This window comes from Onychomys torridus, chromosome 1 (genome assembly GCF_903995425.1).
Source record: "Onychomys torridus chromosome 1, mOncTor1.1, whole genome shotgun sequence".
In the NCBI taxonomy this organism is placed as follows: domain Eukaryota; kingdom Metazoa; phylum Chordata; class Mammalia; order Rodentia; family Cricetidae; genus Onychomys; species Onychomys torridus.
Window position 1 is genome coordinate 65,206,516 of NC_050443.1, and position 23,594 is coordinate 65,230,109.

Genomic DNA, 23,594 nt, shown 5'->3' on the forward strand with positions numbered 1-23,594 from the left:
AGAATCTTAAAGCATTTCCACTAAAACATGACAAGTTTGTCCACTCTCTCCATATCCATCAACATATTTCTTCAAGTTTTAGCTACAGCAATGAAACAACTGACATAGATCAATGGGATACAAATTCGAAAGTAAGAAGTTAAAACATCCTTATATGCAGATAATAAGATAATATACACAAAAGACCCTCAAAATTCTACCAGGGAACTCCTGAAACTAATAAACACTTTCAGGAAAGCAGGTTGATAAAAGATTAATTTAAAAAACTCAATAGCTTTCCTATATGCAAATAAGTAATGGGGTAAGAAAGAAAACAAGGAAACAACATCCTTTACAGAGGCCTCAAATTATATAAAATATCTTAGAGTAGCTCTAATGAAGCAAGTAAAAAAACTTCATGTATTTCAAGAAAGATATTGCAGAAGATATCAGAAGATGGGAAGATCTCCCATGCTCATGGATTGATAGGATTAACATAGCAAAAATGCCCATCATCCCCAAATCAATCTACAGAGAGTCAATACAGTATCCATCAAAATTTCAATGCAATTCTTTTAAGACTTTGAAAGGAAATCCTGAACTTCATATGGAGAAACAAAAATACCAGGAAAGCTAAAACAATCCTGAACAATAAAAGAACTGGTAGAAGTATGACCATCCTAGATATCTAGCTGTACTACAGAGCTATAGTGATTAAAACCACATGGTATTGGCATAAAAACAAACATGCTGACTGATAGAATGTAACTGAAGACCAGGCATATGTTCAGACACACATGGATGCCTGATTTTTTTTATAGAAAAGCCAGAAACACATACTGAAAAAAGACAGCATCTTCAGCAAAATGGTGCTGGTCAAACTGAATGTCCACATGTAGCCGCATGTGAACACATCCATATTTATCACCCTGCACAAAACATAAGTCCAAGTGGATCAGAGACATCAACAGAAAACCAGACACATTGAACCTAATAGAAGAGAATCTAGGGAACGTCCTTGAGTGCATAGGCACAGGAGATAACCTTATAAACAGAACTCCAATAGCATAGGCCATAATTTCAACAATTAACAAATGGGACCTCATGAAACTGAAAAGCTTAAAAAGGCAAGCAACATTATTAATTGGGCAAAGAGGCAGCCTACACTTTTGATAGAGGTCTAATATTCAAAATAAATAAAGAACTCATGGAACTTGATAATAAAAACACAAATATTATCATTAAAAATGTGGATCAGATCTAAACATAGAATTCTTCTTAGAGGAATTTCAAATGGCTGAGTAACTCTTTATGAAATATTCAACATCCTTAACCATCAAGACAAAGAAAATCAAAACTTCCTTGAGTTTCCATCTTACATCTTTCAGTGTAACCAAGCACAAATACACAGGTAACAGCTCATGCCTCAAAGGATGGGGAGTAAGGAAACACTTTTCCATTGGTGATGGTAGTGCAAACTTTCTCAAACAACTGTGAAAATAAATATGGTGGTTTTTTTCCTCAGAAAACTTGGAACCAGTCTACCTTAAAACCCATTTTCACTACTCTTGGGCATATTTGAAAGGACACTCCATCCTTTCACATGGACACTTGCTCAATTATGTTCACTGTGGCTTATTCACAATATCTATAAACTAGAAACAATGTAGATATTCATTAATCTAAGAATGGATAAGGAAAATATGTTAGGATAAAGAAACATTTATACAATGGAGTATTACTGAGCTGTTAAAAGTTACATCATGAAATCTGCAGGCATTCGATGAAACTAGAAAAAATTATCCTGAGTGAGGGAACCCAGATACAGAAAGACAAATATGACATGGATTCACTTGTAAGTGGGTATTAGTTGATTAAATGATAATCAAGCTATAATGCCCAGATACAGAGAGGCTATTTAAAGAGGACAGGTCTAGAGAGAACCTATGATCTTCCTTGGGAAGGAGAAATAGGATAAATCTTGTGGCTTGAGTGGGGTGTTGTGGTTGATGGGTATGGGAAGGATAAGGTCATGGTGAAGGGATGGAGGGAGAGTATTCCAGGAGTGACAGGTGGAATTGACAAAGCATTTTCATTTGTTTTTGAAATAGTGCAAGTGGAAACTTCTTTGAATATTTAAGACTGATCCTAGTGAGGATGCCCTGTAAGGGAGAATATAGAGTCTTAAATGGCCATGTTTTGTAACCAGGCTAGGCTTCCAGTTGTGGAATTGGGTTGCATTTTCTGGAATTGTTGGTTGAGGAGGTCCTGTATGGATGCACAAACAATCCAGGATAATTACTAGTTAGAAGGTTGCCCTCTGAAAACTGCGAATTCCCATTGCCAAGGACAATGTGCCCACAGCTCATAGAACATGGAGAGGTTGAGCTGGTACATGCATGGAGCCTTTAGTCCTATGTTCTAGTCTCTTTGGTGCAGGAATCTACCCTTAATGTTACAGAAAGAGAATGCAGCCACAAACCCTTCTTCTACCTATCATCTTTCCTGCCATGAAGATGTGCTTGTACTATGATAGCACAGAATTTGTGGGAGGACCAACCAATGTTTGGTTTAACTTGAGGCCCAGTCATGACATGGAGTCCATGTTCTACATTGCCTGGATGGCCAGGAACTAGAGACTGGATAACCTAGATACCTAAAGTAGGATCAAACACTCCTGGGGAAAAAATCTCCTAATGATATTATATTATACTCATAGAGTGGTGCTTTGTCAAGTGGCCATCAGAGAAGCTTCCTCCATCAGCAAATGGGAGTGGGTATATATATCTCCAGATATTATGCTGAGAGAGAGAGAGAGAGAGAGAGAGAGAGAGAGAGAGAGAGAGAGAGAGAGAGAGTCTAATCTCCCACAAATTCCTCTTCTTTGAGCTCAAATAATTCTACAGAAGAGAAAACAGAAAAATTCTAGGAAACAGAGGAGATAGAGGATGCCAAGAGAACAAGGCCTTCTGAATCATCTAACCAGGTTTCACACTGGCTCAGAAAAACTGAAGCAACAAGCATTGTGCCTGCATGGATCTGCACTAGGTCCTCTGTGTATATGTTACATCTATTAGCTTGGTGTATTTATAAGATCCTAACAGTGGGAGCTGGTGTATCTCTGACTCTTTTGACTGCTCTTTTTCTTCTAATGGGTTGTTTTGTGCACTTCAGTATGAGGGATTTTGCCTTGTCTTAATGTATCTTGTTTTGTCTTGTTTGGCTCATCTCTCTTAGAGGTCTTATCTTTTCTGAAGAAGAAACAAAGGCGGAGTGTGAGTTGGAGGAGAGGTTCTGGGATGAGTTGAGAGAGAGAAAACTGTGATTGGTATGTATTATAGGAGAGAATAATCTATTTTCAATAAAATAAAAGACATGAAAATGTGAAATGAATATAACATATAAAATGTATGAAGCAGAAAGAGACATGACCATTTGTAGTCAGGAAATGACCTTCCATCAGGGAAAACTAGACCAAATTAGTAATTTTAGTACTCCACTCTCAAATGTTAGCAGGTACAACAGGAACACCTTTTATTCTACCAAATGAAAAGGGAAATAATTGCTTGCAGGGGCATCACCTCTTCTAACAAATGCACAAATTATGTACGAGAATAAGCAGATGCTTTATAAGAACTTTGAAAAATGACTTGACATTGTTAATACTACAAAAATATATTTCTTCATATGAAACAGAATGTAAAGGGAAGCACAAAATTCTTATAGTAAACGGTATTAGCATTCTCATCCCTGATTTCAACTGCAGTAGTCATAGAACCCAACAATTATGAAATTATGATAGAGTTTTTAAACAAAAACTGTGTATCTTTTCAACAGATGCAACTTAAAGTCAGGGCAGATACATTACAATACACCTGCAGGAATTGGTTGTCCATGCTGATGGATGAAACCCTAGTAGGCCAGAAAACAAAATCATACTGTAGTCTCTGTGAAGTAAATTCAAAGCTGTGTTTGGTACTATGTTTCTGAGAGACATCACATGACTTGATGAGTCGGGAATTGTCATATTAAGGGAATTTTCCTAGGAGCATGGTAGAGAGTGTGGGTCCTTATTTAGCTTCTGCTTGAAAATGTTAATTGAAGAGTAATAAAAAACTAGCTACAAATCATTCCATAAAACATTAGAAATAGGGAGATAACCATCAGTAAAACATAAAATAAATTTGAACTATATCCTAGAGAAGGGAGGGCAAAATAGATTGAGAACACGCAGAGTCATGTTCTATTTCTCAGTACCCCTAGAATATACCCTTGATCTACTAAAATTAATGAATGTAAGATGTACTTACTTCTTGTCTAGATCCCCAGTGAAATGATCATTCTTTACATATCCATGCTTTGTGTAAATAGAAAATAAACAGTCAAGCTCTTCATCTCCTTGCTGACTTTTCTTGTCTTTTATTCTCCAGAAGCACTTGGGGTCAGTCAAACTGCAGAAAATGAGGGAAAGCTTCAGTACCAAAAAGACAAAGATCAAAGAGAGCATCTTTGTCATGTCTCCAAGATAAGAGCCTGAGTAAAGTGCAGCATGAAGAGTCAGACAGAAACCCATGTGTCAATTATGCATGAACACATCTAGGTGTCTCTTTTTATTACTGTAGTTACTAGTAAAGAATGCATGTACTTCTCTCAGTCATGTTTTTCAGCTCACTGTTCACCTCTGGAGGATTCTTAAGCACTCTGTGTCCTGAGGCCCTGCATCTGAGTTCCTTAGTCCAGATGACAAATAAGGGGTAATAATTTTGTTTATGATTATCTTTCCCTCCATATCCCTTATGGTTCCATCTGTTTCAGTGGATATGAAGGCCCCAAACATGATTCCTCTTGGACAAATATGATTAAAAGTCTAGTTCATCAAACCAATTCTATAATTACCATTTGAATTGTTGACTTGGATTATATTAGATATTTCAAATGAGTTTTGAGATGGAAGTATAAGAAATAGTTATACCTAGATAGAGCTTATTACAGACAAATAGGCACTATGAACAATAATGTTCATGATTAGAAATTGTATGAGAACATATTTCCTGTCCTATATTGAAGCAACATGCACTGTATGATTCACACACATTTGAGTACCTACAAGTGCACACAATCCCATGAATCAGCCTGTGTTAGAAGTTCAGTCATCACTCTGAATCCAGAACTTTTCATCACTACCTTAATATCAAGGCTTGAAAGAAAACTGCATATTAGAGTTCTATCATATGACCAAGACCTCAGTTCCTATATGTGTGTATTTTGTGATCAGCTTTTTCTACTTCTATAGCATTGATTTCTTCCATTTTAATGCTTCCATTTGAATAGTATGCCAGCTGAGAGTTAACTATAATTTATGGATAACCTCTGCTAATTCCAATTTCCTTACAGGAAATTTTGTGTCTTTGTAGCATTACAGAATATATGTAGCCAAGAAGGCAGTGCATTGATGGGTTTTAAATAAACTTATTTCTTACAATAATAAGGGGCATTTGAGAAACTTCCACTAATGCAAATCAATTGTGTTTGCTTATAGATGATGTACTCCACAACCCTGAGTCTTATTTCTGCAAATGTTTTAATACATTAATGATAAAATCAGAGTTTCACAATACTGTGAATATGTAGCACTAAAGAAAGGAAATTAAGAACACTTTCCTTTGCTATATGTTACCCCACAATCAACCCAGATTAGACTTCTCTTCTTCTTCGCCTGAGTCTTCTATCATTTCTGTCTGTTTGTTGTGTGAATCTGAATCTGTGCTTGAATGAATGCGGTTTGTAAATCAGTCTGTTTGTCTATCTCTCAGTGCCTGTGTTTCTATATCTCTAACAATAGGCTTTGCTCTGTTATCTTTGACCAGCTCAGAATGCATCACATCGGGGAAGGAATACAAGATTCTTTACAGAAATTGTAGTGTTTTTACAAGATATTAAATCATTGATTTTTGACTGATCCCAGTTATCTCAGGACCAAACAAAACAATGATATAATTCAATACTCATATGTGTCTTTAACCCTTCTAGATATTAATTTTACAAGGTTACTTTTGACCTAGTTTCTGGTTCCTGAATTTCTAACCTTAAATTGAATTTCCTTTGGGTTAGGGGCCTGGAAGTGTACATTGCTTAAAATTAAAGTAGTTTATAAGCTTAGAATGTAAAACTGATTACATGGGAATTCCAAGGCATGTAAGGTATGATGTCCCATTGTTTTTAAAAGGCAAGTTAAAGAAACAAGCTGAATACTCAGGATATCTGTCTTTTTTCTCTCATTTTTTTCTTTTTTATTTATATATTTATTTATTTATTCTATATGTCTTTAACATCATTGATTCCATTCATTTCCCATCCCTTTGCATCTGTCCTTCCCCCTTGTAAGACACCTAAATAAAACAAAGTTTAAGAGAAAAAAAAAAGGAAAAAACCATAAAATCTTAAAAATCTCATGAAAGCTGCAGTATGACACAGTGATTCTGTGAATCCCATTGTTCAAATATTTTTACTAGCAAGTGTTCATTGCAAAGAGTCATTGGCTTGGTTCGAGGCCTCTCGGTTCTACTACCCTATTGATGTTGGGCCCTCATTAGGCCTTCTTCTGGTTGTTCTGTTGTGATGGGTGATGTCTTTCTGTATGGTGTGAATATATGTTGCACTGATTGTTTGATACATAAAGTTGTTTGACCCATTGCAAGGCAGCTTAGAGACAGGCAGTAAATCCAAACAGAGAGAGGAAGAAGACAGGGGGAGATGCCAGTAGCTACTGAAGAGACAACATACAAACAGACCAGTAAGCCAAGACCATGTGGCAAATTACATATTAATAGAAATGGGTTAATTTAAGATATAAGAGCTAGCTAGCAAGAAGTTTTAGTCATAGGCCATCCAGTTCATTACTGTTATAAGCTTCTGTGTGATTATTTTATATGGGGGCTGTGAGGCTGTGGGTGAGTGTTTTGTCCCAACTGGGGAGGCCTGTTGGGACCTGAGCAACTTCTGGCTACACTGTTGCTGTCTTGTGTTGTGGAGATCCTGTATCTTTGGGTCTGCAAGTCTGTTTCCTTCATGTGTTCCAACAGATCATAGATGGGGTGGATAATAGGGCAAGCTAAGGTGTAACCTTGGGTTTGGGTCTGGGCCACTGGATGGTAGTTCTATCAGATATGGAATGGGGACAGGCCTCCCGTGTTTACAATTTCTGGCCTGTCTCACTCACGTTTGCACTAAGGTTGACTTTCCCACTTACAACCACAGAGCCAACTATCCCACCTTCCCCAGATACTAATGGGTGGAGTGGGGAGGAGGAGGAGGAGAGTAACTACCCTCCACCCATGCCATCACAAGAGAGATGGGAGTTGGGGGAACAGATCTCTCATGCTCACAATTTTGGGGATCACTCTCCCATATCTGCATTAAAAGGGTTGTGCTTTCCTGATAAGGTGTAGGGCCTGCTTTCCTGAGTGTTGCATCTTGTGTGTACAAGGGATAGTTCTCTCATCTTTTGAGCACAGGTCCTGCTCTCCCATCTGTCTCAGGCATTGATGGGTAGGCATGGACATCATTTCTCTGCCCATGCCACCACAACATAGATGACAAGTGGGGAGAGCTCTCCCATGCTCACAATTTCAGGGCTGGCTACCCACACCTACAACACTAACAGGGTTGGCTCTATAGTACTTCCCATGCAAGGTTCAGGTCTGCTCTCCTAAGTGTTGCAGCTGGTAAAGGTTAAGGAGAGCTCTCCTACTGTTATGACCACAGGGTCAGCTCTCTCACCTACCATAGGCACTGAGAGGGGGAAATGCCTCATTCCTCCACCCATGTCACTACAAGGTAGATGAGAAATGGGGAGATTTCTCTCCATGCTCACAACTTTGGGGCTGGCTCACCCACCCACCAGCACTAACAAGGTTGGTTCTTCCATTCCTATGACCATAGGCTCAGCTTTCTTACTTGACCCAGACATTGATGGAGGGGGGAGAAGAGGACAACTCTCTGTCACCCATGCCACCACAAGATAGATGGGTTTAGCATGAATTCTATTTTCTCTTAATAATAAAAACCCAGAGTCAGATACTGGGGTAAATGCTGAATGACCAAAGAAGTAAAGGAGCAGTCAAAGTGACCTCTTACTTCCATGACTCCTCAGACTGAAAAGTGGCTGAGCTCCCATCTCTGCTAGCCTTGTATTCCTCTCTCTGACCAGTCATATCTTTTCCTGTCTCCTGTCTATACTGGCCTCTAGAGCACTATGTTTAACCAACAGCTAGCTCCACCCTCTGATCTTCAGGTAAGCATTATTTGTTAGAGCCCAAATGAAATATCGCCACATTTCATCTTTTTGTTTAAAATAAAAAGTTATAACTAATATATGAAAAACTATATACAGTAAGTATAATAACTTTATACTATATATAGGCAATAATTACATCAACAATGTCTAGTATACTAACAATTGACGCACTCAGAAAAACATACTCCATTAATCAATCCTAACTTGGTGAGTTTAAAAGGTTTTACATAGTTTACTTTCTATTCTAACTTGCATTACCAATACTATTGCTTAATGATTCTCAACTCTATATACTTTATGTCTGTTTAGTGAGTTTCTTTTCTGAATCTTGTAACAAGACAAAGTATTAGTATAAAATCTTCAACTCCTTCAGAGACCTGAGAAGGAAATAATATTACCTGATTAAGCAGGAATTGCAAGCCAGCAACTTCTAAAAAATGTGAGAAATGACAGAAACAGTTGGCTTCCTGGACAGTCAAGTCACCCAAGGTTCCTCTGTCATGTTAGGGCATCCATCTTCACCCTACAAGCCTAGCATATCTTACACACTTTTTTTGTGAAGGAGGATAGTCTTAAGGGCTGCCCTACCTTGTCTTGGCAAAGTTTGGCAGTTATTTTCATGTATGTTCTGCTTGTTCAATTTGGACAGCATACTGTCAGCAATTGACACAAGAGCACTTCCTCACCCAGTGGCTAACTTTTGCCACAAAGGAAGTACACTCCATGCAGAGTTTCTTCAGTGCCCATCATCTTCCCTGAAGTAGATTAGTGCTGCTAGGAGCAGACATGTCTCATAGTCATTTAGAACACAGAACCTATATTTTTAAAACCTCTTAAATTCCATATGATCACTGAAGTGTTTGAAGACTAGTTGTCTACCTAAAATATATGTTTGACCTTGAAAACAAATCTAACATGACTACAAGTTTAATTGTAATGGGTGCCTAACTACTTACCTGCATTTCCTTATTACTTTAAATAGTTTGTAATAATAACTTTCAAGGACTAGTAATTTGTATTACATTGTTCAATGAGCTGCACAGGTGTAATACTTTGAACAAAATTAGAAATTTATGTATAGTGTTTTCTAACAAAAATAATCTCAACATTGTATCAATGTACAAAGATCCATATCAATGCAAAATATTTAAACTTAGTAGTTGCTTAAAAGTAGTTTCAATAATCTACCTGTTTATTCTATAATTTCTATATCCCCTTTTTTCTTTTCAGAGTAGATTCAATAATGTACCCTTTTTCCTCATTTTATCTCATTTTCTTTCTCCTTCCTTCCTTCCTTCTTTCCTTTCTTTCATTCTTTCATTCATTTGTTCTTTCTTTCTTTTTCTTTCTTTCTTTTTTTTCTTTCTTTCTTTTTTTTTCAAAATAAGAACCCTGAATTTAATCTGCTTTGTTATGCTTTTTTAAAACCATTACACATAAGAACTTGTAACCAACCACCCTAAAAAAATGAAAAATATCCATAACATATGGAACAACCAAAAACTACCACACCTATTGGGGAAGTGAACATCATGTTCCTAAAATTAATTCCTGTTGTCTGGGGGCAATGGCACCTTTAGGGGATCCTGAAAAGAAAAATTGGGTTGATTATCAAGTCCTGGGAGAGGTAGCTGTATCATTTTGTTTCCAATTTCTGCATAATGGGTGAATACAGGGCTTATCTCAAGTCCTGGCTAGAGTAGTCTGTGAAGTTGAACCAGCTCAGCTACCTACCTTGAAATTTTTCTGAGCAGTGAGTAGTCCACTGCCTATTATTGGTTGGTGTATGTCAGGTTAGTGGTATTATCATAGTCCTGGTGGAATCATTGTTGTAAGGTCCCATTCCCCTTTTGGAGGCTACAAATTTTGCTGTCAGGCATGGTCATGGTTCAATGCAGAAAAGTTAAACATTTCAACTGTCATATGTAGCAGATCTCAAAGAGGTTAATTATCTTTTATACATATCCATAGCACACAAACTTAGTTTCTAGTTACCTGATTGAGTCTCAAACCCAAAATCATGTATAGGAAACTAGATGAAGCCTTTTTATGGAATTAGTTAGTACTCTATATAACCATTAGTGTAACACCTTTAATCCCAGACAAAGGCAAGCAGATCTCAGTGAGTTTGAGGCCAGCCTGGTCTACAAAGTGAGTTCAAGGACAACTAGGACTGTTACACAGAGAAACTCTCTCTCAAAAACAAAAAAAAAAATCATGTCAATAAGTTTAATATATATATATATATATCAGTCTTATAAATTTAAGATAATATTCACATGTTCAGAAAAGTTTTATAGAGTCAAAATAAAAAAGTATTATGAAATTAGTACCAATGGAATAGTCCCTAATTTTGGTTTTTCTTCTGTCCCATATCAGGTGGTTTTTCTGACATGAGATAGACATTTTGGATTTTATTTTAGCAAGAATACTTGTGCTTAGAAAAAAAGAGAGCTGTGTAGGTGGCTTTAATTTTTTGTTGAATCAGTCCTACAAAAAGACCATTTGTGTTATTTGTCTGACAAAAAAGCAGAAACAAACATCTGGGAAGATTTATGAAATTTTGTCTTGTTAGAGATATGTTAATAGGCCAATTTATTATTTTTCTTTTTCCTATCTTTCTTTTTTACTGTATGTACTTGTAATAACTCTTTTTAATTTTTAATTTTATCATTAATTTAATTTTACATATCATTCACTGATTCCCCTGTTCTCCCTCCTTTCCCCTATCCCCAATCCATGCCCCATTCCCATCTCCTCCAGGGAAGGAATCCCCTGGGGATTTAGCTCAGCTTGGTAGATTCAGTCCAGGCAGGTCCAATCCCCTCCTTCCTTCACCTAGGTTGAACAAAGTGTCCCAGCATAGGCCCCAGGCTCCAAAAAGCCAGCTCATGCACTAAGGACACGTCTTGGTCCCACTGCCTGGCGGCCTCCTAAATATTCAAGCTAATCAACTGTCTCACTTGTTCAGTGGGCCTGATCCAGTTTCATGAGGGCTCCTCAGCTATTGGTTCACAGTTCATGTGTTTCCACTAGTTTGGCTAATTTTTTCCAATCATAGTCTCAACATTTTTTGCTCATACAATCCCTCCTCTCTAGTGCTGTTAGGACTCCTGAAGTTCCACCTGGGGCCTGGCCATGGATCTCTGCATCCACTCCCATCAGTCAATGGATGAGAATTCTATCCTGACAGAGTGTTTGGCCATCCAGTCACCAGAGTAGGTCAGTTTGAGCTTTCTCTCAACCATTGCCAGTAGTCTGTTGTGGAGGTATCTTTGTGGATTGGTGGGTACCACTCTAGCATTTTTCTTCTTCCTATTCCCATGGGGTATTCATTTATCATGGTCTCTCTTTCCTTGTTCTCCCTCTCTGGTGTTGGGGATTTAGCTCAGTAGTAGTGTGCCTGTCTAGAAATTTCAAGGCCCTGGGTTTGTTCCTCAGCTCTGAAAAAAAAGAAGAGCAGTCAATGCTCTTACCTGCTGAGTAATTCTTCTTGGAACATTTTTCCAATGGTCTTTAGACTCCTTTGCTGGATGCATTCATTCTCCTTAAAGACAAAAACAAACTCCTGCCCAAACCTTAACTCGGGGACTTTCTTTTCTGGCAAGTAATATCTGATCAAATGGCAAGATTTTTTAAAGTCTTATTAGTTAGTTTAGATTGAACAGTCATACTGTTGATGAACTATCATCTCTTCTGATTAAGAGTTCTCTCTTTTTAGTTCAATAGCCCATTTCTGAATTGGACTGTTGGGCATTTTGGTATCTAATTTCTTGAGTTCTTTATATATTCTGGATATCAGCCCTCTGTCAGATGTGGGGTTGGTGAAGACATTTTCCCATTCTGTAGGCTGTCACTTTGTCTTGTTGACTGTGTCCTTTGCGCTACAAAAGCTTCTTAGTTTCAACAGGTCCCATTGATTGATTGTTTCTCTCAGTGTCTGTGCTACTGGTGTTATATTTAGAAAGTGTTCTCCGTTGCCAATGCATTCAAGACTACTTCCTACTTTTTCTTCTATTAGGTTCAGAGTAACTTTATTTATGTTGATGTCTTTGATCCACTTGGACTTAAGTTTTGTGCACAATGATAGATATGGATCTTTTTGCAGCCTTCTACACATTGACATCCAGTTATGCCAGTACCATTTGTTGAAGATGCTTTTTTTTTTCCATTGTACATTTTTGGCTTCTTTGTAAAAATTATGTTCATATGTGTGCGGATTAATGTCAGGGTCTTTAATTCAATTCCATTTTTCCACATGTCTGTTTTTATGCCAGTACCAAGCTGTTTTAATTACAGTAGCTCTATAGTAGAGATTGAGATCAGGGATCGTGATGCCTCCAGAGGTTGTTTTATTGTACAGGATTCTTTTGGCTCTCCTGGGTTTTTTGTTTTTCCATATGAAGTTGAGTATACTTTCCAGGTCTGTGAAGAATTGTGTTAGTAATGTGATGGGGATTGCGCTGAATCTGTAGATTGCTTTTGCTAAGATAGCCATTTTTACTATGTTAATCCTGCCTATCCATGATCATGGTGATCTTTCCATTTTCTGACATCCTCTTCAATTTCTTTTTTCAGGGACTTAAAGTTCTTGTCATATAGGTCCTTCACTTGGTTAGTTAGAGTAACCCCAAAGTATTTTATATCATTTGTGGCTATTGTAAGGGGTGATGTATCTCTGATTTCCTTCTCAGCCTGTTAGTCTATTGTATATAGGAGGGCTACTGATTTTTTTGAGTTGGTCATGTATCCTGCTATGTTGCTGAAGGTGTTTATAAGCTGTATCATTTCCTTGGTTGAATTTTTGGGGTCACTCATGTATACTATCTTGTCATCTGCAAATAGGGAAAGCTTGACTTCTTCCTTTCCAATTTATATCCCATTAATCTCCTTATGTTGTCTTATTGCTCTGGCTAGAACTTCAAGTACTATATTGAATAAGTATGGGGAGAGGGGACAGCCTTGTCTTGTTCCTGATTTTAGTGATATTGCTTTGAGTTTCTCTCCATTTAATTTGATGATGGCTGTTGGCTTGCTGTAAATTGCCTTTATAATGTTTAGGTATGTTCTCTGTATTACTGATTGCCCCAAGACTTTTATCAGGTAGGGGTGTTGGATTTTGATGGTGTGGCTTTTTTCTTTGCTTTGTTTACATGGTGTATTACATTGATGGACTTTTGTGTGTTGAAACACCCTTTCATCCCTGGAATGAAGTCTGCTTGATCATGGTGGATAATTGTTTTGATGTACTCTTGGAGTCTGTTTGCCAGAATTTTATTGAGTATTTTTGCATCAATGTTCATGAGGGACATCGGTCTGTAGTTATTTTTCTTTGTTGCATCTTTGTTTGGTTTAGGAATCAGGGTAATTGTAGCCTCATAGAAACAGTTTGGTAAAATTCCTTCTGCTCCTATTGTGTGGAAGAATGTAAAGAGTATTGGTATTAAGTCTTCTTTGAGGATCTGGTAGAATTCTCCACTGAAACCATCTGGTCCTGGGCTTTTTTTGGTTGGGAGCCTTTTAATAACTATTTCCTTAGCTTTTTTTTTTTTCAAACCTTTGCTACTAATGTGGTATTTTTGTTAAACTCTGAGGCCTCAAGCATATTTCCTATAAATAGTTGATTAGTTTCATCATTACATTGTGCTAGAGGGCCTGGCAGACCTGTATGGGGTGTGATGTCTATTATATATAAAGGATGCTTTCTATTCCTGATTATATCTTGTAATTACATAAATAATGAAGTTAATTCTGACTCATCAGGAACAAATTCAGCAGTTTTGATGTGTAAAACAACTCTTTCTGCATACTGAGAGTCAATAATTATCTTAATATTTTCTGTAAAATCTATTAATACCATGAGAATCGCATATAATTTTGACTTTTGAACAGAACCATAAAGGCTTTGAGCTACTTAAATTTCCTGATTTATAACCTGCCTTTCCTGATTTGTTAAGCCTCAGCATAAAATGTAGGGAATTCAGAAGTTGGTGTTCCCCATATAATATGAGGAATAATCCTGTGCCAAGACCCAAGGCCCATGAACCCAGCCAGTCCCTAGGATCCACCATTTCCCAGTTTCCAGCCAGTAGGGAAAACTCCTACAAGTTCCACCACCAAAACTCCCATCCTACCCTGCAATCTATAAGACCCACACCCTACCACAACACCCATCAGCCTCGTACCCCCAGTAATTTACTGAGACACAGAATCCACCAGCTCTGATTGGACCATGAGCCCCCTGATAAGGCTCCCTGAGACACAGAACCAGCAAGCTTAAATTGGACCAAGGGCAGCTCACTGATATATAGAATCTGCCAGTTCCAACTAGACCAAGAGCTAAGTTTGGACCCAGATTGGGTCCCTGAGACACAGACACAGCAAGCACATGCTGGACCAATAGTAGGTAACTCAGACACAGGCACCTCTTACACCTATTTTAGGAAGAGATGGGTAGATGCAAGTGAGAAACTCACATACAATAACATAAAGAGCAAGATAGCATCATCAGCACCTAGCCCATCTATAACAGCAAGACCTAAATATCACATTTAGAAGAAGCAGAAAAAGTGACCTTAAGTACACTTCATGAAGATGCTAGAGGCCTTTAAAGAGGAAATGAAAAAAAAATCCTCAAAGAAATTGAGGAAAAGATAAACAAAAAATTGGAAGAAATCAATAAAGAAATTGAGGAAAAGGTAAACAAAAATTGGAAGAAATCAATAAATCATTTAAAGAAAGCCAAGAAAACCATAAAAAAAGCAATTAAAACTGTGAAGGAAACAGTTCAAGACCTGAAAAATGAAATAGAAACAATGAAGAAGACATAAACAGAGGAAATTATGGAAATAGAAAATCTGAGTAAATGAACATGAAAGACAGATGCAAGCATAAACAACAGAATACAAGAGATGGATGAAAGAATCTCTGGTGTAGAGGATACAATAGAGGAAATGGATTCATCAGTCAAAGAAAACACTAAAGCCAAAAAAGTCATAAAGTGAAATGTCCAGGAAATCTTGGACACCATGAAAAGGCCAAATCTAAGAATAATAGGGATGCATGAAGGAGAATAATAGCAACTCAAAGGCAGAGAAAATATATTCAACAAAATCATGCAAGAAAAGTTTCCCAACTTAAAGAAGGAAATAACTATGAAGATACAGGAAGTTTATAGAACACCAAACAAACTAGAGCCTAATTAAAAGACCCCTCACCACATAATAATTAAACCACTAAACATACAGAATAAAGAAAGAATATTAAGAGCAGCAAAGGAAAAAGGCCAAGTGACTGATAAATGCTGACCCATCAGAATAACACCCAACTTCTCAATGGAGACTTTGAAAGATAGAAGGTCCTGGATAGATGTAATAAAGACACAAGGAAATGATGGATACAAGCCTAGACTAATATATGCAGCAAAACTTTCAATCACCGTAGATGGAGTGAACAAGACATTCCAAGACATATTTAAACAATACCTATCCACAAATCCAGTGCTACAAAAAGCAATTGAAGGAAATTCCAACCTGAGGAAATCAGATGCACCCACAAAAACACAGGCAATAGATAGCCCCATAGCAATAAATCTCAAAAGAAGACAAATACACACACATTACCACCAAAAGATAACAGAATTAACAATCATTGGTCATTAATATCACTTAATATCAATGGACATATTTCACCTATAAAAAGACACAGGCTAACAGAATGGATATTAAGTCAGGATCCATCCTTCTTCTGCATACAAGGAACATAACTCATCCTCAAAGACAGATAATACCTCAGAGTAAAAGGCTGGGGAAGGACTTTAGAATCAAGTGGACTTCAGAAGCAAACTGATGTAGCTATACTAATATCTAACAAAATAGACTTCAAATTAAAATTAATCAAAAGAGATCCAGAAGGACATTACATACTCATCACAGGAAAGATGCACCAAGATGAAGTTTCAATTCTGAATATTTATGCCCCAAATACAAATGTACACATATATGTAAAAGGAACATTACAAAAGCTTTAACCACATAAAACCCCACACATTAACAGAGGGAAACTTCAGTACCCCACTCTCACCACTGGATAGATCCGAGAGACTAAAACTTTACAGAGAAATAAAAGACCTAACAGACATTATGATTCAAATGGACTTAATAGATATCTGCAAAACATTCTACCCTAACAAAAGAATATACCTCCTCAGCACCTCATGGACCCTTTTCTAAAACTGACCACATACCCAGTCATAAAACAATACTCAACAGATGCAAAAAATTGGAATTACCTCCTGTATTCTCTTGGACAACAATAGCTTAAAGTTAGATTTCGACAACAACAACAACAACAAACATTACAGAAAATCTACAAACTCATGGAAACTGAATAATGCTCAACTGAACCATCAATGGGTCAAGGAAGAAATAAAGAAAGAAATTATAGACCTTCTAGAATTCAATGAAAATGAATGTACTACATACCCAAACTTATGGAAGGAACACGATGAAAGCAGTACTAAGAAGAAAATTCATAGCACTAAATGCTCACATAAAGAAGTTGGAGAAATCTTGCACTAGTGACTTAACAGCACATCTAAAAGATCTAGAAAAAAGAAGCAAAGTCATCTAGGAGGAATAGATTCCATGAAATAATCAAATTGAAAGCTGAAATCAATAAAATAGAAACAAAGAGAACAATACAAAAAATCCATGGGGGATTGAGGATTTAGCTCAGTGGCAGAGGCCCTGGGTTCAACCCTCAGCTCCAAAAAAAAAAATCCATGAAACAAAGAGTTGGTTCTTTGAGAATAAACAAGCCCTTATGCTAACTAATCAAAAGGCAGTAATTAACAAAATCAGAAATGAAAAGGGAGACATAATAACAGGCAATAGGGAAATTCAGAGAATCATCAGGTCATACTTCAAAAACTAGTACTCCAGAAAACTGGTAAATATAAAAGAAATGCAAGGGTGGTTCAACATATGAAAATCTGTCAATGTAATACACCATATAAACAAACTGGAAGAAAAAAACCACATGATCATTTCAGTAGCTGCTCTGAAATGGTCTTTGACAAAATCCAACATCCCTTCATGATTAAAGTCTTTGAGAGATCAGGAATACAAGGAACATACCTAAATATAATTAAGGCAATTTACAGCAAGCCAACAGCCAACATCAAGTTAGATGGAGAGAAACTCAAAGCGATTCCACTAAAATCGGGAACAAAACAAGGCTGTCCACTCTGTCCATATCTATTCAATATAGCTCTTGAATATCTAGGTAAAGCAATAAGACAACAAGATATCAAGGTGATACAAATTGGGAAGGAAGAAGTAAAACTCTCACTATTTGCAGATGATATGATATTATACATACGTGTCCCCAAAAATTTGACTAGGAACTCCTATAGCTGATAAACACTTTCAGTAATGTGGAAGGATTGAAGATTAACTCAAAAAAGTAGTAGCCTTCCTACATAAAAATGATAGACAGGCTGAGCAAGAAATCAGAGAAACATCACCCTTTACAATAGCCACAAATAATATAAAATACCTCAGGGTTAACTAACAAAGCAAGTGAAAAACCTGTATGGCAAAAACTTTAAGTCTCCGAAGAAAGAAATTTAAGATATTAGAAAATTGTTGAGAAAGAGGAGGGACTGTAAGAGTTTGAATTGTTAAGACCAAGATTGGAAAAGCACAGGGACAAATAGCCAAATGAATGGAAGCACATGAATTATGAACCAAGTGCTGTGGAGCCCCCAGCTGGATCAGGCCCTCTGGATAAGTGAGACAATTGAATAGCTTGAACTGTTTGGGAGGCATCAAGGCTGTGGGACCAGGCCCTGTCCTTAGTGCATGAGCTGGCTGTTTGGAGCATTGGGCTTACACAGGGACACTTTGCTCAGCCTGGAAGGAGGGGACTGGACCTGCCTGTACTGAATCCACCAGGTTTAAATGAATCCCCAGAGGAGTCTTGGCCCTGGAGGAGATGGAAATGGAAGGGAGGTGCTGGGGGGAAGGTGGGGCAAGGTTGGGCAGGGGGAGGACAGGGGAAGCCATGGCTGATGTGTAAAATTAAAACAAATATAATAAATAAGAAAAAAGAAAAAAAACACAAATATAATAATAATAATAATAATAATAATAATAATAATAATAATGAAAAACAGTAAAAAAATATATTAGAAAATGAAAAGATCTCCCATGCACATAAATAGGTAGGATTAAAATAGTAAAAATGGTAATCTAGCTAAAAGACATCTACAGATTCAATGTAATCCAAATAAAATTCCAACACAAGTTTTCACAGACCTGGAAAGAACAATACTCAACTTCATTTGGAAAAACAGAAAACCTTGGATAGCTAAACGAATCCTGTATAATAAAGCCACCTCTGGCAGCATCACCATCCCTGACATCAGGCTCTTGTATAAGAGCTGTAGTAACAAAAAAAGATTGGTACTGGCATAAAAACTGACATGTGGACCAATGGAATCAAATTGAAGTCCCTGACATTAACCTTCACACCTATGAACACCTGATTTTTGACAAAGAAGCCAAAAGTGTACAATGGAAAAAGAAAGAATCTTCAACAAATGGTGCTGCCATAACTGGGTGTCAAATGTAGAAGGTTTCAAATAGATCCACATCTATTGCCATGCACAAAACTCATGTCCATGGGGATCAAAGACCTCAACATAAAACTAGTTACACTGAACCTGATAGAAGAGAAAGTAGGAAGTAGTCCAATTGCGCAGACATTAAGAACAATTATTAAATGGGACCTCCTGACAGCCAAACACCAGGCAGAGCTCCATGTATCTAGTCACAGAGAGAAGAGTAAGAGCAAATGCATCAGGATTGTGTTGTGGAAACCTGCAGAGACAATCAAACCAAACTAGTGGGACCTCATGAAAGTTGGATCAACAGCTTTGTAGCCTGTGTGCAACTGTGCTAGGCCCTCTCCATGGTGAGACAATTGTGTAGCTAGAGTTGCTTGGGGTGCCCCCTGGTGGTAGAATCAGAATCCATCCCTGGTGTATAAGGGGATTTTTGGAGCCCACTACCTATGGTGGGCCACCTCATGCAGCCTTGAGGCAGGGGGGAAGGGCTTGGGTTTGCCTTTACTGGAGGTCTCTCTCTCTCTCTTGGAGGCCATGCATTCTTGTGGGAGAGGGAATGGAAGTGGGTTGGAGAGGAGATTGGGGGCAAAAGGAGGGAAGAGGAGAATCTCTGAATGATGTGTAAAATGAAAAAAATCTTAATAAAATTTAAAAAGGGGGAAATAAATGGAACCTACTGAAACTGAGAAGCTTTTGTAGGGCAATGGACTCAGTAAATAAAACAAAATGACATCCTACAGAATGGGAAAAGGTCTTCACCAACCCCATATCTGACAGAGGGCTGATCTCCAGAATATATAAAGAACTCAAAAAAGTAGACATTAAAATACCAAACAATCCGATTAAAAATGGGCTACAGAGCTAAAGAGAATTCTCAACAGAAGAATCTCAAATGGCTGAAAGACATTTAAGGAATTGATCAGCATCCTTAGTCATCAGGAAAAAGCAAATCAAAACAACTCCATGACACCATCTTAAACCTGTCAGAATGGCTATGATTAAAAACTGAAGACAGCTTATGTTGGAGAGGATGTGGAGCAATGGGGACACTCCTCCACTGTTTGTGAGAATGCAAACTTGTGCAGCCACTCTGGAAATCAGTATGATGGTTTCTCAGAAAACTGGGAATCAATCTACCTGAATACACAGCTCTATCACTCTTGGGCATATACACATATACTACACAGCAGTAAAAAAAGAAATGGTATCATGAAATTTGCAGGCAAATGAATGGAACTTGAAAATATCATCCAGAGTAACCCAAATTCAGGAGGACAAACATTGTATGCACTCACCCATAAGTGGATATCAGATTTAAAGCAAAGGCTAATGAGACTACAACTCACAGCTTCAGAGAAGCTAGCTAACAAGGAGGATCATAACAGGGACATAGATAGCCCAGTGAAGGAGAAATAGATGAGATTTACATGAGCAAACTGGGGGTAAGGAGAGGTAGTGCAGGATAAGGAATAGGGGATGAGAACATAAGGAAATGGGAGGTTCAAGCATGAACATGGTCAGATTGGGAGAGCAAGGAAAGAGACACCATAATAAATGAAGATATCATGGGAATAGGAAGAAACAGGATGCTAGAGAAATTCCCGGGAATCCACAAGGATGACCCAACCTTGAGCTACTAGCAATAGTGGAGATGGTGCTTGAACTGGTCTACTCTGGTAACCAGATTAGTGAATACCCAGTCATCATAGAGCATTACTGATGGAAGCAAATACAGAGATCCATAGCTGGGAACTAGGCTGAACTCCGGGAGTCCAATATATGAGAGAGAGAAGGAATTCTATAAGCAAGGGACATTGAGATCATGATGGGAAAACATACAGAGATGACCAACCACACTAGTGGAAACCCGTGAGTGTGGACCACTAGCTGTGGAGCCCCCATGGGACTGGACTAGGCTTTCTGGATAGGTGAGACAGTTGCTTAGCTTGTGCTCTTTGGGGTACCCCCAGGCAGGGGGTACATAAGCAGGCTTTTTGAAGCCCAGTGCCTAAGGTGTGACACCTTGTGCAGCTTTGGTGCATGGAGGAGTGGCTTGGACCTGTCTCAACTGAATACACCAGGCTCTGCTGATTTCCCATGGGAGACCTTAGCTTGGAGGAAGTTGGAATGGGTTGTGGGTTTGGGGGGGAAGGCTGGGGAGCAGGAAGAGGGAGGAGGGAAGATCTGTGGTTGGTATGTAAACTGAATAGAAAATGTCTTAATAATAATAATAATAATAATAATAATAATAATAATAATAAAGTTTTCGTCCAACAACAACATAAATTGCAGAAAGCCTAAAAACTCATGGAAATTGATCAACACTCAACTGAATCACCACTGGACCAAGGAAGAAATAAAGAAAGAAATTAAAGTTTCCTAGAATTTAATGAAAAAATATGCAAAACATACCCAAACTTATGGGACACTATGAAAGTAATGCTAAGAGGAAAGTTCATAGCATTAAGTGCCTACATGAAGAAATTGGGGAAATCTCACACTAGAAACTTAACAGCACACCTGAAGGCCCTAGAACAAAAAGAAGCAAACTCACCCAGGAGAAGTAGATGACAGGAAATAATCAATGTGAGGGCTGAAATAAATAAAATAGAAACAAAGAGATCAATACCAAGAATCAATGAAACAAAGAGTTGGTTCTTGAAGAAAATCAACAACCAAAAAGCAGAGAAAGAATATCAAAATTAACAAAATTAGAAAGCAAAAGGGGGACATAACAACAGACACTAGAGAAATCCACAGAATCATTAAGTCATATGGTTGATGATGAAGTTCTGTATACTGTGAATATATATTGCTCTGATTGGTTGAGAAATAAAGGTGTTTGGCCAACAGTGAGGCAGGATAAGTTTAGGCGGGGCATTCTTATTAGAGAAAGAGAAAGACAGAGAGCAGAGGTGATGCTGCTAACCACCGCCAGGAGAAGCAAGATGTAAAGATACTGGTAAGCCACAAGCCACATAGCAGAGTATAGATTTATAGAAATGGGTTAATTTAAGATGTAAGAGCTAGCTAGCAAGAAGCCTGCCATGGCCATAGTTTAAAAATAATATAAGCGTCTATGTATTTACTTGAGTCTGAGCAGCTGGGGGACACTGGGGCCATAGGAGCCTGGCAGGACCAGAAAAACTTCAACTACATTCATACTTCAGAAACCTGTACTCCACAAAATTGGAAAAGGTAAAAGAAATGGACAATTTTCTGGGTAGGTAACAGATACTAAAATTAAGTCAAGATGAAGTAAATAATTTAACCCCTAAGGAAATAGAAGCAGTCATCAAATTCTCCCAACCAAAAAAGCTCAGGGCCAGATTGTTTCAGTACAGAATTCTACCAGAATTTAAAAGAGCTAAGACCAATACTCCACAAATTGTTTCACGCAATAGAAACATAGGGAATATTGCCAAACTCTTTTTGAGGCTACAGTTTCCCTGATACATAGACCACACAAAGACACAAGAAAGAAAGAGAATGACAGACTAATCTTTCTCAGGATGTTCCTGATGCAAAAATACTCAATAAAATACTGGCAAACTGAATCAAAAAACACATAAAAATATCATCCAAGCAAATACGCTTTATCCCAGAGATATGAGTGTCTTAATATACAAAAATCTGTCAATGAAATCCACCATATAAAGAAACAAAAAGAAAAAACCCACATAATCATCTCATTAGATCCTGAAAAAGCCTTTGACAAAATACAACACCTGTGCATGATAAAGGTCTTGGAGAAATCAGGGATATAAGGAACATACCTATACATAATAAAAGCAATATACTGCGATCAGACAGCCAATATCAAATTAAATGGAGAGAAATTCAAAGTGATTCCACAAAAATGAGGAACAAGATAGGGCTGTCCTCTCTCTCCATATCTATTCAATATAGTTCTAGCTAGAGCAATAAGACAGCAAAAGGAGATCAGGGGATACAAATTGGAAAGGAAGAAGTCAAACTTTTGGTAATTGCTGATGATATAATAGTCTACATAAGTGACCCCAAAAATTCTCTCAGAGAACTCCTACAGTTTATAAACAACTCAGATAATGTGGTTGGATACAAGATTAACTAACAAAAAAATCAGTAGCCCTCCTATATACAAATGATAAATGGTCTGAGAAAGAAATCAGAGAAACAACATCCTTTATAATAGCCACAAATAACATAAAATATCTTGAGGTAACTCTAAGCAATCAAGTAAAAGACTTGTATGACAAGAACTTTAAATCTTTGAAGAAAAAACTGAAGATATCAGAAGATGGAAAGATCTCCCATGTTCTTGGATAGGTAGGATTACCACAGTAAAAAAATGGAAATCCTATGAAAAACCATCTACAGATTCAACGCAATCCCATAAAAATCCCAACACAATTTTTTACAGACATCAAAAGAAAAATACTCAAGTTCATATGGAAAAACAAAAACCCAGGATAGGTAAAACAGTCCTGTACAATAAAGCCACCTCTGGAGGCATCACCATTCCTCACTTCAAGCTGTACTGTAGAGCTATAATAATAAATATAGCTTTGTACTGACATAAAAAACAGACAAATGCATCAATGGAATCAAATCAAAGACTCCAAGTTTTGACAAAGAAACCAAAATTTTACAATGGAAAAAGAAAGCATCTTCAACAAATGGTGCTGGCATAACTGGATGTCAACCTGT

The 23,594-nt window shown here is 37.6% G+C and overlaps 1 pseudogene; it reads right to left on the minus strand.

Annotated features, from left to right (window-relative positions):
- LOC118572438 overlaps positions 1 to 4,495 on the minus strand; it is a 43,343-nt pseudogene extending 38,848 nt beyond the window's left edge.
- Between the last annotated feature and the right edge of the window lie 19,099 nt (positions 4,496 to 23,594).